General features: G+C 43.7%; 1 protein-coding gene across 1 annotated transcript in view; it reads left to right on the top strand.

Moving 5' to 3' along the window:
- The first annotated feature begins 6,370 nt into the window (after positions 1-6,370).
- WIPF1 (WAS/WASL interacting protein family member 1) overlaps positions 6,371-15,416 on the top strand; it is a 36,191-nt gene continuing 27,145 nt past the window's right edge. Inside the window, exon 1 of the mRNA XM_014954137.1 lies at positions 6,371-6,591. The gene's annotated coding sequence lies outside the window, so the exon portion shown is untranslated. The remainder of the gene's footprint in view (positions 6,592-15,416) is intronic.

Raw genomic sequence — 15,416 nt, 5'->3', positions numbered from 1 at the left:
CAACCATGGAGTATCTGGGGGGGGATATAGAAGTTGCCCCACCAGCAACTCCAAGCACAGCTCTGGCACGATACAATACATGCCGCTAGGTCCTCACACGGCACCGGTGTGTTAAAAGTGACTTTGTAAAGGTAGGCCCTTCTTACAATGGAGAGAAGTAACCCATCTCCTGTGAGGGACTGGGGTTGTCAGAAGGCCCCTGGGCAAGCAGCACGGGGAGGACAAAGAAGCAGTGTGCTGAGGGCAAACATGGCGCTTCCTGAACTCTTCAACTTCCCCTCGGTGCCTCTGAGGCCCGGGGTCCATCCAGCGTGTCGCCTCTCTGCACGCGTACCGAGGGGAAAACAAATGCTTCAGCCGCATGCCTCTTGCAGCGCTCTCAAGTGTCTTCCAGTGTAAATAATACCTTGGCCATTTGGCCCAAAACTTCTAAATGGGGGCAGAGCAGATGCATCTGCTGATGTGTGTTTGCCTGTGTGCTCCTGCTACAGCCGCAGGAGCTCTGGCATGTCTGTGCCCAAAAAGTGTCTTGATGCAAAAGCATCCATTTTGTGGAGTTGTGGTGGTTGGTTTTTTTCAAGTCTTGCCTGTATTTCCTTTTGTGTGGGCATCCTCTGTAAACTTGCACTTAAAATGCTTCTCTCTCTTCTTAGATGGGTGTGATTTGATGGACACCTTACAGCAGCCTTCAGTATCTGAAGGGTGCCCACAAGAAAGCGGGAGGGGGGCATTTTACAAAGGCATGTAGTGATAGGACGAGGAGTAATGGCTTTGAAGTAGAAGAGGGGAGATTTAGATTAGATATCAGGAAGAAATTCTTCACTATGAGGGTGGTGAGACACTGGAACAGGTTGCCCGGGGAAACTGTGGATGCCCATCCCTGGAAATGTTCAAGGCCAGGCTGGATGGGGCTTTGAGCAACCTGGTGTCCCTGCCCATGGCAGGGGCGTTGGAACTGGGTGACCTTCAAGGTCCCTTCCAACCTAAACCATTCTATGATTTGTTCAATACTTAGCTGCTGAAGTTCCTTGAATGGGGAAGATTTGTGCTGTTCTCACCTTGCCAGCTGGAATGGATTCTCCCCTTTCCTGAGCTTGTCCCTTTATCTGGCAACTTTTTATACTCCATTTGCCAACTTCCAGGGGAGGCGGGATTATCCTTGCACAGCTACTCTTGCACAAGTATAGAACTTGGCAGCTGGTGACCCCAGCAGCAGGCACGTGTTGCTGTCTGAAATCTTCTTGTCTGTGGCTGCTTCTTTGCCAGAGGTCACTTCTCCCCCATCTCTGTGGGTAGGAGGGATCCACGAAACCATTGCCGCTCAATTTCCAGTGGGATTGGTCAAGATACTTTAACCCACTGATAAGAATTATTGGAGCTAATTTGGCTCGTTTGGTAGCAGTAAAATAGTGAGTGGTGGTAGGAAGTCCGGAGGCAGCAACTGAGGAGGTAATTCTTTGCTGGTGGTCGCCGGACGGCTGCTCACAACACTGACGTCTTCATCTGGCACAGTCTAATTTAAAAGATGACATTTTTAGAGGACATCTCTTAATTTACACAGAAATTACATAGAATGCATCAACCAATGGGCAAAGAAGCAGCTCCCGTTGGTTTGCTCTGGGCCTCTCGCTGTAAGCTGTGGTTTTTTGTTACAGCCTGGGTAACAAAGCAGAGCCAGCTTCATGCTAGCAGTTGTCCCCTGCTGCCTGAGAGTGAGAAAAAGGAAGGAAAAAAAAAAAACCTCATCAAATCTTGCACACTAGATCAGTTCCTCAATATAGTCCATGGCACAGGCTGTGGAACCACTGTGCCAACATACCTGAGAGCACCGTGGGGCACGGAGGCAGAAATGACTGGCAGTGGGGGGACAGCCATAAAGGAGCATTGCTGCTGAAAGCCTTGCATCCCAGATGTGCAGCATCGCTGTCTGTTTGTTCGCTCTGTTCCTGCCTTTGGGTTCTTCACACCCACACTTAGGTGCGGATAACTCCATCCGTGCCCCAGCACAGATGTTTGCAATCAGTCTCCAAGGGAACCCCTCTGGCTGTGTAACCCATCTGCCTTCACTTAGTCCTTGCCAGGCTGACCAGTGCCCCAGGCACTGGCTGTTGTTATTTCAGCTCTTACTAAATAAAGGGATGTTTAATTGATGTCTCCCCCCTGCCCCCCTTAGCCTAATTGAAGGGTGTTTAACATGCTCCACAAGGAGCATCTTCCTGCTCTCCTTGCTGACCCCATCCTGCATCTCCTCTGATGTGGTAGTCTTCAAACTTTATCATGAGGCTGTGTCAAGATTAGATTGCCTTTCCAAAATTCATGTGTCTTTGAAAAAAAATTCTGCTAAATCACCACCTTGTGACTATTCCTGTAAATGTACTCTTCTAGTCCAGGACTTTACTGTCCTCCTTCCTATTGTGACATATGTTCATGGCTGTTTGTCCCATCACTAGATGACAATATATAGATGCACGCTGCCACAACCAAGAGGACATCTCCTTTTCTTAAGACATAAACTATTTTTCATAGGAATCGAACTCCTGTGACAGCTGTTTGCCACATTCAAATGGAGAATATTCCTGAAAATTGCCAATAACCACATCTAGTTGAATACATTTGTTCACTACAACTCTGAAAATTTTATAAACCAGTATCCTGGAAGTGAAATTTCCCACGCCTGCTGTGTAATTACATTCTCCACCATTGCACTTGTTTCCTCTTTAAAAGAAACGGGGCGGGGGGGGGGCACTGAGCATACTGTAACAGAATCACATTCAGCGTTTGGTATTAATACAAAGAAATAGTACAAAAAGGTCCATTGAATCATGGAGTGACTCAGAAGGCAGTAGAGGAGCGCTTCTTGGCTATGTAGAAATGTCAGTGGTTCAACATGAGAGCAGAAAGCTCTTAAACACGCTGTAAAGGACAGTTAATTTCTTCATCTAGTTTTAAAAGTAAGCGAAGCGAATCTAGCAAGGTGCGGTGAGGAAGTGTGGTGTCACATGCAGCTCTACAGGAAACGAGACTGAAGCTGCTGGGGAAGTTCAGAACCGGGTGACCTCCAACGGATTCAAATAGCACAGGTTAGTCCTCTTAAAATGTCTCTCGCTATCCTACTGGGGTTCTGTATATGTATTTTCAAAGCCGTAGGGCAGGGGATAAGAGTTGGTCCCTATGGCACTTGCATTAGCAGGTAGCAAGCGACACGGGCTTTCAGAGCAGGACCTTACAGAGCAAAAATAGGAAGCTCTTCTGTGAGTTAGGCTGGTTTGTGCGAAGCTTGGAGCCTGTATTGCCGTACAACAGCAGTGTGGACCTGAATCACAGTAGGAGTGTGAGTGAAATCTTCCCCGTCTTGTTAAGACTTTCATATAATGAGCAAAAGGTCTGGATTTTTAATAGAGGCGTTCAGTGTTACTAAATACCAGGAAGTGCTTTTTCAAGCACAGGTTGAAGCTATTGACTATAGGGAGAACTTCACTTTGTTTGATTTGGCTGTACCAAGTATATAGCTGTTCTGTTTGATTTTATTGGTGTAGTCTCTTGTTAAGATTTTCTCTCATTCCTGGTGATTTCTGTTGAGAAATTCCATTCCAGTTTTGCTGTGCTGGAGGGTTTTGGCTTGGGAATGTGCCATATCAGGAATGAATTGGCACCAGTTTGGTGCTAGAGGACTTGGGAACTTTCAGAGGGAGGCTATTTATTGGGGTGTACGTTTTGTATTCCTACACAAAAATACATTCATTACTAGGCAGTTGTGGCTAATTAAAAACCTTGAATGCAAAGTCAGAGTGAAAGCTAGAAAGAAAGTAAACTTCAGGATGATAAAATGTAGAATATTGCAGTGTTGCATCACAGAATCTGAACTAAAACTAAATTCCAGCCTGGAGCACACGTGGTGCTGGGAGAGCACGGGGGGAAGAGGATGTGACGGTTGTGCCGCCTGTGCTGGCAGTGGTGGCCGATGGCAAAGGTGCTTGCCCTGTGCAGAGCCTCCCTGGCTCGCTAGGCAGAGTCACAGCTTGCCAGGCTGGGCAGTGAAGTGGCCATGATGTAGCACGAAATGCGGTTGTTGAGGGTGACAGATGCTGTACCACAGGCATGCCAGACATTAAAATCAGAGATTTGAGTGTTAGGCAGGTATTCTTAAAACTGTCCGTACTTCTTCCCAAATCTTTTTAGAAACATTTCCCTGATTCTGTAAAAAAGCAGACGTAAGTTGCATACTTCCTAGCTGTTTTACCCTCCTCATGCCACCTGGTGCATTCATCCTGATCTGAGCATAAAAACATCTACGTAAATTGAACGTGGCGGCTGAGGAAGAACCAGGCTGGGTGAGTGGGGAGGTCCTCACCTTCTCCTGCCCGGGGAGGCAGATGCTGGGTTTGGCTCTGCCGCAGGGCACTGCAGGTCTCAGCAATTTGGGAATAGCAGTGCTCTGTTTCTGGCAGGTTACAGCTCTGCAAATGTCACTATCCGCGGCCTTGCAAAGCTTGCTTTCGGGTTTTGAGCTTTGGAGTTTCACGTGCAGAAGGTTCTGGCCTTAGATGGTCTTCTCGGCTACTGTAAAACTGGCAAGTTTTGCAAAGAGAGCAAAGTTCTGCCCAAAGTTGCCTTTTCTGCTTCATTAGGGTTTATAGCTTTCAGCAGAGCACTGTGAAACTCAACTCTGTTTAACTAAGAATGTGATTTAAAACCAATTTAGTAAAATCCCACTGCAGACATTTTCATTTCAGCCTAATCCTGCTTTATAGTAGCTCATCTCAAATAGATTATGAGTTGTTTTAAGCTAAATATAATGGCTCGTAAATAATATATTTGAGCCTCCACACAGTAGTTTGTGCCAGATATTTGAAACTGAATTAAAAAATAAACTGATACACTGTCTTAAATAAATAAAGCCTAACACTTTTACACTGCTGCCAAGAGTGAGCACAGACAACCAAGACTGAAAGAGGAAAAGAGCGGGAGAAGGAGGAATTTCTGAATGGGCTGGTTCCACCAGCTTGTATTATGAAAACCAGAGAAAGAATGTTTCTTTCCCAAACAAATTAAAAAGGAAATCTACAAAAAGAGGAAAGGGGAATAAAGAGCACAGACTAAACAAAAGGAAATAAATATGGATTGGAATGAGAGAGAAGGAAACCAAAAAAAGAAAATAGTAAAAAATGGAACCAGATGGGACAAATTCTGTGCTCAGGAAAAAACCCTGCTCTTTTACTGAACTTCAGAAGGAAGGGAGAATGTGTGCATGTGTTTGCACATGTGCATAGCATCTATGGAAGAAAAATTAATTTTTCTTTATATTTTTTAAAAAATTATTTATTTTGGTTTCTTTCCCTTGGGCAGTATTAGTATAAAAGTTCGTAAGTTTGGAGAGGTTCAATGTTAGATGAAAGCAGCTTTAAAGTATCCTTAACTTTGCAAACAAACCAGGTAAACCTCTCAGAATGCCACTTTAATCACTGGCCAGTTTTGCTCCCCAAAAGCTACTCAGCCACGCTGCTTTGTTAACTTTGTGTCCACAGTGCTCTTGGATCCATGACACAGGGTTGTCCTACTCTCTGCAAGAGAAAAAATAGGAGTCAAGACGTACAACACCAGCGAATACAAACATGAGCTGCACAGACCAGCTTCGCAGAGTTTACAGCCCCTTGTGGGCTCCGTTTCACCACGTAGTGTATACAAAGGCTTCACACCGGTGAGGGATTGAAGAGACTTTGATCTATAAATAGAAGTAAATCCACAAAATGCTGAATAGTTACCGATCCTATATTTTATTTTGACTGGACTATTGAAGACATTTTGTTATTTTAATATTAAATGCATCAAATGGACAGGGGTATCTTTTGCTGGGGTGTTATTTGCAGCATGTCACTGTCACGCCTTGCTGGTTATTCCTTCCCACTTTCTTCCCCCACATGCACTTGGATCAAGTTCTGCAAATCATTTCTGTAATTAGCTGTTAAATGCATCTAGAGGTTGAAGGAGGTTGGTTTTACTTTTGTTTAGTTGATTTGTTTCAGCTTTTGCATGCATTTTTCTTGAGCCTAAATTATAGAAATCTCCTTATTACAAAGGTTTTCAGTGAACCATGGCTCTTTTAAGGAGGGCAACTCTGGCAGTGAGTAACTCTGTTCATTTTTACCACCACATCCATCCACACATGTTTTGAGGCTTTTCTGCTTCCATTCCACCATTTACTACTTATACTAAGCTATGCTAAAGTTGAGGGAATTACCTTAAATTTGCTTGAGAACTAATTGGGCACGTTGGCCACAGGGACTGATATGGAGAGCACAGTCAGTGTATTTTCCTGTTCTGATTCCTCTTTAGATGGAGACGGGCTCCTTTTTATATGTTGCAAGTTTCTCATGCAGAATTTCTACTTACGTAAGGAAATGCATAATAAATACGTACCCAGGCTCTGTGGTCCCCAGCGTTTCAGTTTCACAATTAATAGTTCTTGTTTTTTCCTTCCTTGCAGGAATGTGCAGCCTGAGAAATGGTGTTGCGGTCTAGCAGCAAGTGTGCTCTGAACTGAATTTGCCAGGACTCCTATTCTGTGCAGGCATCTCTTCTGCTGGTGACCAGGTACAGAGCCCATGGGGTTTGCACTGGGAGAGGGTTGGGAGTGGGAAGAGACACTGTGTGAGCAGTGGCACGGGGAAACACACCTCTGGCCTGTCTCATCCCTGGCCTATAACAGTCAGAAGGCACAAAACCATCTCATGGCTTGATTTGCACTGTGACAATACAGGAGTCATTCTTCCCCAGGGCAGGATTAATGGCAATGCCAGTTTTACTGGCGTGCTCTGATGTGACACACCTTCCTAATGTCAGATTTAGGTGCCTTTGGTTATGTCAAATTTTCTGTCAAATACACAAGCTTTTAACACATGCAGTGGTTTTGATTTTTTTTCATTCCGGTAGCACAAGTAGGTCAGGAGACCTAAGATACAATTTGACCAGGCACTGTGAATTCGTAGTTGACCTGACTTTGAGCAAATGATTTACATTTGAAAGCTTCACAGTGAAGTCTGCACTGTTAGGGTTTGGTGCTAATGCACAGAAATAATATGAAAAGTTTCATTGAGACACATAGTGAATCAGAAAGAAAGAAATAATAGCAAGTTTATTTTTTAATATTTCTTTTTGATTGCAGCAGAGGCTGAAGCTGAAAGCATGTGCTGTAGGTAAGCTGCAACATGCTGACCTAGAGCTGGTGCAGTTCAGCACATCAAATATTATCTCCTCTCTTAAATGCACTGTGTCTGAGCTCTGACTGTGGCTTCTTTGTGATTAGTAGGCCAGGTAGAAACTGATGCTGGGAAGGTCCCAGAGGCGTTTGGGATTTTGGTTCTCTGTAGACATGAGCTCACAAGCCATTCCAGGCTTCTCCTTGATAAGGTCTGTTGCTGGTCCATGTGGGTTGATGCTTTTGGTGCAATTTCAGTAGTACACTTGCTTTGGATACCAGAGGCTGGAGAAATCTGGGTGCCGGGCTTGGGAGATACGAGAGCAAAGAGCTAGCCCTAGGAGCAAATAAACATATTGCTTCATTCTTGGCTCCGCAACCCATACCGAGCATGATGAACTTCTGCCGGGACGGGGACTGGTGCAAAGCCTAGTATCTGGAAAGTTATTCCATATTGGAGGACCAAAAAAGGTGGTACTACTCTGTGATCAGGAGCCAAACACACCTGTTTGGACACTGCAGGTTAGAAAGGATAGCCTGTTTGCAGGAGGGACATATGCATATAGAGAAAATATGAGTGTTTTTAAATTGACATCTGTATTTTATTTCAAATTAGTAAATTGGATGCTGCAAAAGAACATATAATGTAATACCGAGATAAAGATGGTGAATTGGGTCACCCTCACCCATTTCAAATACAATGGGGGATTATGAAATGTCCTAGGAACAGCAGTGATGATGAGAGACAGATCAAATATAGCCCACGGGGAAAGACTGGAGGGAAATATGATTGCTTAGCCTAAAGAAGAGAAGATCAAAGACTCACGTAAACAGTTACCAAATAGCCACGAAGAGGAAAGGAATAAATTATTCTGCACATCAGTTGTAAATCGGATGAGAAGTAGTAAATGAAAATGCAGCAGAGGAAGTTTAGATTAGGTACTGGGAAAAGCTTAATTAGCTGTAAGGCTAACAAGGTAGGTGACTGAGGGATATTGCAGAATTTCTATCACTGGAGATTTTTAGGGAGCGAAGCAATAAATACCTGTGAGGAAGGATATAATCGATAGTGACCTAGGTGAAGGGCTGCTGTCTGTCATTCTGTATTTCAGTCCCTTATTGACAGTGCCTTAAAATTTTTTGGTTATTGATGAAAGCTCAATAGTTATTTTATAGGCAATAAGCACTTCCATAGGTATGGTACAGTATATCCTGTACTCCACTTTTCAGGGAGGGAAGGTGACGTGCTGTTCCTGAGTTTCCTGAGGAGGTTTTGTTCTTCTAATTTGGGAGTCAACAGATAAAATGAGTGCATTATACTGTGCGCTGTGGCAGAGTATTGAGTTGTTATCACTAGCAGCTGGCAAGGTCTGCTCCTGGCATAAGAGGAAGACCTGAAAAAGCAGTCTGTGCTGCTTTCTCAGCTGAACAGTTGTGGGAAGACAGAAAACTGCTCATTTTTATCATGGATCTCAAAATTCTGGTACTAATGGCAAACTTCAAATTCACTCTGGCCATGCGAAACCAGCTTGCTCTGCATTGAACAGTGTTTCCTAATAGCTGGTTCTGATGGATCAGGGCTCGCCTGAAGCAGCATTTGGCTGCAGAGTTCAGGCTCTGTTCTCGGGACAGCCCTGGTGCTGCCATACCCGTTCTGCCCAGAAATGGGGCTTTTTCTCTGGGTGGTGGCACCTGGACCAGCACCACCTGTCACCCAGCCCTCTGTGAGCCAGCCTGTTTATAAGGACCTTGGCAGATACAGCAGAAAGCAGTGATCCTTGCAATAGTTTGAGGACCGCCAGTCACCAGGACTGCAGTTTAAGAGAGAAAGTAGACTTCGTGAGAGTAATAATGTCTTATGACGCGATAAAACCAACGCATAGCTTCCTTTCAGCTGTGGGTTTGATCCAGACGCAACAGGTTTCTGAGGAAAAAGTTTTCTTTTCATCTAGAAGCTTGTGGCCTCAGATTTGAAGTGGATCTTAAACTCTCTGTTTAATTACCAATTCTAGTTTTGAAAGCAGAGGTGTTAGGAGTTGTACTTCAGTCTGCCATATGCTAAACTTAGTGTTCAAACTTACTTAAAATAAAACTAGTTTGTTTTTTGCCTGTGCAAGCTAGCCAAACCAATCAACCAGTTTGATCAAGGTTTCAGCCATATTTACAGGATTCAGCAGATGTGATGCTAACTTTAGCTAGGGTTTAACAACTGTGACAACCACTCTTATCACAAAGAAATTAAAGGGGAAATTGGCTGCCACCCTCCAATACCTGCTGCTTCAGGGCACCTGCACTGCGCGCTCCAGCTTGCAGTGACTGATTTGTTTTCTCCTCTGAGCTTCTGGTAGGTCAGCATTAACATGGTTAAATTTGAGTAGTCCTGTGGAATAAGAGGACTTGCTGATGAATGTTCTAAAGAGGAAATGCAAGTGTTGAATGACGGTATGTGGCTGCTTTTGGTTTTGTGGGTATGGTTTTTCCTGGCAATAGTATGCCATCCATCCATTTATTATTTTTTTTTGTAAGACTGAACAGCGCCAAACTACTACTTTTTATGCAAAAAGCTGCATTTGGAATACCAGCAGGAGCTCAGCTAGACCTGCTGTCTTGCAGGGAGGCAAATAACCTCCAAAACCAGCTCCTGCATGGCCTATGGAGCAGGCTGGCTTGGAGCTGCCAGCCAACATGGAGATGCAACACTGGCTGGGCACCAATTCCAAAAACCTGGCAGGAACCAGGAGCTGCTGCCAGCCCCGGAGCAGCTGGTCAGGGCACCTTGTCTCTCCTCGATCAATGGCTTGCAGCTCCAAATGAGTTCAAGCAAGATGTGGGTTTGTCCCTCTTTGACTATTCACTGGCCTAACATGTCCACCCAGGTCTGACCTCCGCAGTCAGGTAGGTATGACCTCATGTGCAATGTCGCTACAGTCTCTGGAGAACCTGTGTCCTCCAGGGCAGGCACCAGCAAAGCACATTGACTTTGACTACACTTGCTGCATGGAAACACTAAGTTGGCAAAGGTCATGGAAAACGGTTGGAGATATAAATATCTAAAATTTAATATAAAATGTGGCTAGATGAATGGAATTGCTTGGTTTTAACTAATGATGGCTTGGGCAAACGCTGCCTTTTAATGTGTGTGGACTTGACCAGCTTCACAGGTAGAAAGTGGGGGGTGCTGCATGTGTGCCTGGGGTCCAGCCCAGGTCGCTGCAGCAGGCAATGCAGCTGCACCGCTTTCCTTCTCAGGAAGGCAACGCAGGACATGCCCCCTCTTTGCGCAGAGGAAGATGGACTAGGTCTTGTGCTAAGCCGGGAAAGGCTTTGCCCTGCCTATTTTTTTGGCAGAATCCATTAATAATCATTCTTTCCAGCTTCTCTTCTTCATTTGCTAGCTAAGTACTTGCCATGTGCAGCTGTAAAAAGTTGTTTCCAAAGGGAAATAAATTGGAGCAAAGACTTCTGTAATCGGAGATGAGGAAAGCAGAAGGGCGTTTTCACTTTGTTGTCCTTTGTTGCTTTTGGTTTGATTTGTGCCATGCTTTAAACTAGTCCCCTTTACAGGACTTTGGGCCCCTTTCCTTGTCCACATCTGTGTCCTCCCAGTCTTAGCTCCAGTGGCACCAACTTGTCCCGTCTCCCTCCTGGGACCAGGGGATGATCAAGGCAGTCAGGAGTCAGTAAGAGTCCTTGTGCTGGGTCAGCGTCTCAATACACTAGTGAACCTACGAAAACAGAAGTCTCTAGCAATAGGATTGAGATGCCCAAGGTGGAAAATTTCTGTTTGGATGTCCAAGTTAATGATCACAGTTACCGTTTTTCAGGATATTCTTATTGAAAAACTTTTCTAATTAAAACCATCAGTTTATCAAAACCTTCCTTTTTTTCTTTCCGAGATCAAAGGTGAATTTGGCACAAAAGTTAAATTTCAGATATAAAAAAAAAATCTAAAATCTAAAATCATCTTTTAAAAGAAATGTAAAATATCTAAAGCAAATGTAGGCTCTGGTGAAACTTGCACTTCTAAGAACAAAACTGTTGGTTTTTTAAAATTCCTGATTAAGACAGAAATCTCTTCATAGCTCAGACTTCACAGGACATAAAATTAGTTTTGCATTTTACAGTTTGCAGTTGTAAAATCTGAACCCTCTTTGCATTTTGGCAGCTTATTTATTAAATAATTGAAACATCTCTTAGCTGCACCTCTCTTTTCCAAGTGACTTTTGACATTTTTTCTTGCCAAAAGGCAGCGTTGGAAATACTTAACAGAAAAATTCATCCTTCTATTACTCAGGATGTTTTCCAGAATGGACCAAATGGAAATTGTTGGTGATAGGAACAGCACATGAACATTGTGGGTGACTTGCACATATGCATACCCAGATGCTGAAGGCTAAGGTCTCTCCTATTACACATGGAGAGGTATTCAATGTACCGTGGGTTAGATTTTTACTGCTTCACAAGGAGCCAAACTAAATCCAAACAGAGGAAGCAGAATTTCATGTCTGTCCTTTCACCACTCTGGCTGTGAGCAGGAGTCTGAGATAGCAGCCACCAGGGCATCAGGCTCCTTGCCTGGGGACCTCTTTGAACACCACTCCCTCACATGGTTTCGATTTAGGAGGATGATCTGGAGCTCATCTCCAGGCTGACCAAAGAGCGAGGGCATCTCCAAGCACTGTCCTGCCTTTGCTTCTCTACCCATCGCTCCTGTTGGCCCCTGGCTTGGAGGTGACCTGCTGCAGGGGCGGTGACCAAACCACTAATTTGCTCTGGAGCAGCATTTCCCAAAAAGCAAGTCTAGAGCAGGAGATCCTCTGCAGGCTTTCTATACATATTTCCATTAGGTAGCAGTTCATTTCATCCAGTAACTGGTCTTGGGGCAGGGAAGTGCTTGCCAGCTCAGAATAAGGCATGTGATGGATTCAGTGGTTCAGTATCTCAGGAGGAAGGACAATTCTTTGTTGTTGTCTTATTGGACATTGCTTCCTCTGTCTATTTCTCTGAAGTAAGTTGCAGGAGAAGTTTCTTGCTGGATTCCAACCAGGAAAATAATCTGGTGGTGCAGGAACATAACATTTTGGACTTGTTTTTAGTATGGATTAGAAAAAGACATTATTTGCCAGGATATTAGGTGATCATGTAAGTTTGCATATGAAATAATGTGTTTTCAGTAACACTGTTGCTTTTCTTTATTGTTTTTAAATTAGTCCATTTCAAACCAAAATATGTACAGTAGGGTATTTAAGATTAATCTCTTATCCTTAATTCACCTTGGGTTCGGGTTGTTTTGTTTGGGTTTTTTTATTGCTCTGGATACAGTTTCTAAAGTTCTGTAGACCCTTTTGAAACAATGATCACCTTTTGGCCACAGTATCAGAGTAGCCTGGAGTGGGCTGAGGTTGGTTCCAACATGAAAAAGGGGCGATTGAAGTCCTGAAGTTTGGGGAGAGGAGGGGTTGTTTGCTGAAGCAGACCCTCTGTTTGCTTCAGATTACTTTTTGCCTCCTCTTTTCCCTCGCTTTTATTATTTCCATCCCAAATTTAAAATCTCTTCCACAGATTTGTTTTTATATTGCCGAGAACCTTTAAAAATAATTACTGAAACCATAGCAGCCCATCTGAAAGCTTTCTGAGGCGCAGTATGAACTACACAGCAGGCCAAACCTCAGAGGGCAGCGGCCCTCTTCCAAGCGAGCAGGAACGGATGCTGCGAGTTGCTTTGATTGCTTGTGCAAATGGACACTTTGTCGTCCAACTCCCAGCGTACGTCGCCCAGCTTCACGTACGTCAGGGTTTTCAAGCTTTGAAAGCGATACTCTTTTTTACTGCAAGCTAGTTATTAAATAAATTATGTAAGAGAAAGTTTCCTTTTGTAGCTATTCTCAGATGAGGATCTACAATAAAATACCAATCCTAGTAAAGACTAAAAACTCTTAAGTGTGCAAAGTAACGGTATATTTTGTGTCTATTCATTTACACCTCAGAAAGCTGAAAATTTTCCATTGCATTATTTGCAAACTTGCATTAATTCACTTGGGAATGGGAATTATAAAAATGCAACTGTTTTGTAATAGCTCAGCAGAGTCTACAAAAAACTTAGTGTTTCCCAGCCGTGTTACTGAAATAAGCATTTAAATGGCAGATCAAATGCTATTTAATAGGTTTTTGCATCAGAGGTCAGAGAAGGTTTGCGAACACAGGGGACACAAGTCATATGCAGAATGAGTCCTCATTTAGTATCTAGTCAATTTGTAAGGTCTGATTTGTAAGGTGAGTTTCTATTCAGTTTGTGGTCTGTGAGCAGGGCACAGAGGGAAAGTTACAGGGAGGTTTTTAATAGGCTGTGGTCCTTTGAGACAGATGACTGTACATCTTGTCAGTTGCTCTCCTGAAGTTCATGAAGCAAGATGCCAGCAGTGCTGAACACAAGTGATGGTGTCTCTGTGCAGACTGTGGCTGTGGTCCTTGCTCCACCAACCTTCTGCATTCAAAAGACAGTGTTGTGGGACCCAACACCAACTTTGATTGCTGGCTGTGACACTCCTCAAATTCATTACTTTTGTGCAAATATGATTCAGTGCCTCACAAATTATCTGGTTTTATGACTAACACTGAGCTACAGAGAAAATCTCTGCAGAGCAGAGAACGTCAAGGGACTTTGTGGGAATCACTCTTCTTAGTCTTTAAGTCTGGTCATCCCAAATTTTTCAAACGCTTTCAGCACAGCCATAAAGCACAATGGGTCTCATCCAGCCCCCTCTGAAAACTGGCCTGAGCTTTTCACTGAACTCTAATGAGAGTAAAATCAGACTCCCCATCTCCACCCATTTTAGTGGAGGTTTGGAGTCTCAGCACTTTGCAGCCTCAAATCATCCAAAGTTAACCTTCGGAATGGAAAATCAGATTTATTTTTTTTTTTCCTTTTAATTAAAATCTCTACCAGATCTGGTTGCCTGTTTCTCGCAAAACTGATTTATGGGGCTTGCTGCACTGAACTGAGGCTTTTATTGACAGTAACCTGGCTCTGCGGTGGTATTCGTTTTTCTGAACTGTCTTTGGTGGCGCAGGCTGCCTTACATTATGCAGCTCTGGGGCTGGGTTTTGTTTTGTTTTTCCCACACTCCAGGCAGGTCAGTCTTTGATTGCTCCTCTAATGACAGGTATTCAAGTTACTCTCTAATTCATGTCGACACCTGGGCTGTAAAAACTCTAATGCACTCTTGCTTGTGTAGTTGCTCTTTCCCTGCTGACTGCCCAGGCCACTTAACTTTTTGTTCGGGCTTTTGATGTGAAATATGAACTAATCTCTGTGTGCTGTAGTTTTTCAACATTCTTATAGGAATGTTGCAATATTTACAAGAGAGAGGGATTGGAAAATGGTGTTTTAAATTCATTCCACATGTCTGGCCCTTATATGCCTCAGATTTCCCCTTTAGAGGTAGTTGCTATTTTAATATTATTTTATAGATGCTGGCTTTAGTAGACCAGTCACAGTTCACTGTGTGTTTAGCAAGACTTAGTTGATTGTGATGAAGAAACCGCTTCATTAAAAAAGCCTATTTGAATGCTGAAGCCAATTGAATTCTAGACCTATGCCTACTGAGAAGTAAAATAATCTGATAGTCTGCGAAATCCTTGATCCTTTTCTGTATGCCCTCATTATAGTAACATGCTTTCAACTCCAGCTTCATGTCATCCTGTTGGTCAGAAGAGAAGGGTGAATGAAGACAGCTTCAGCAGTGGCGTTATGCAGGTCACAATGTTATTAGTGCCTGGGAGTGGAGAGGATGTGGGGTGGGGTGTCCCAGAGCTCCCACCATGTAACCTGTGGCTCCAAACAGGCTCTTCTCATCCCAGCCTCAGGATTTGCAGAGAGAAACCCCTCTCCTTATAACCACTGATGGGAAGGGGACCCACGACGTGTCAGTGGGTCAGCAGAAGTCCACTAGCAAAATCCCAGGGTTTGCTCACCAAATTTGGTTCCTACAACTTCTTTCCATGCTGGCTTGAAAGCTGCAACAGCTCAAGCCTCCACAAAAACCCACTCGAACTAATTTCTGATATTTTTTGGCCTGTTATGCCATAAACCAGTGGAGAGAAGGGAAAAAGTCCTCCAGACTTCTGTCAACGTGATTCAAATGGCAGAAATGGTTTCATGCTGCACAAAGCAAACAAGTGGTCAGACCTGTAACATCCTAAAAAAAAAAAAAAAAAAAAA

This window comes from Calidris pugnax, unplaced genomic scaffold (assembly GCF_001431845.1).
Source record: "Calidris pugnax isolate Ruff unplaced genomic scaffold, ASM143184v1 scaffold103, whole genome shotgun sequence".
NCBI classification, from domain to species: Eukaryota; Metazoa; Chordata; class Aves; order Charadriiformes; family Scolopacidae; genus Calidris; species Calidris pugnax.
The sequence above is the reverse complement of the archived record's forward strand: the minus strand, read 5'-3'. Positions and strand labels throughout refer to the sequence as shown.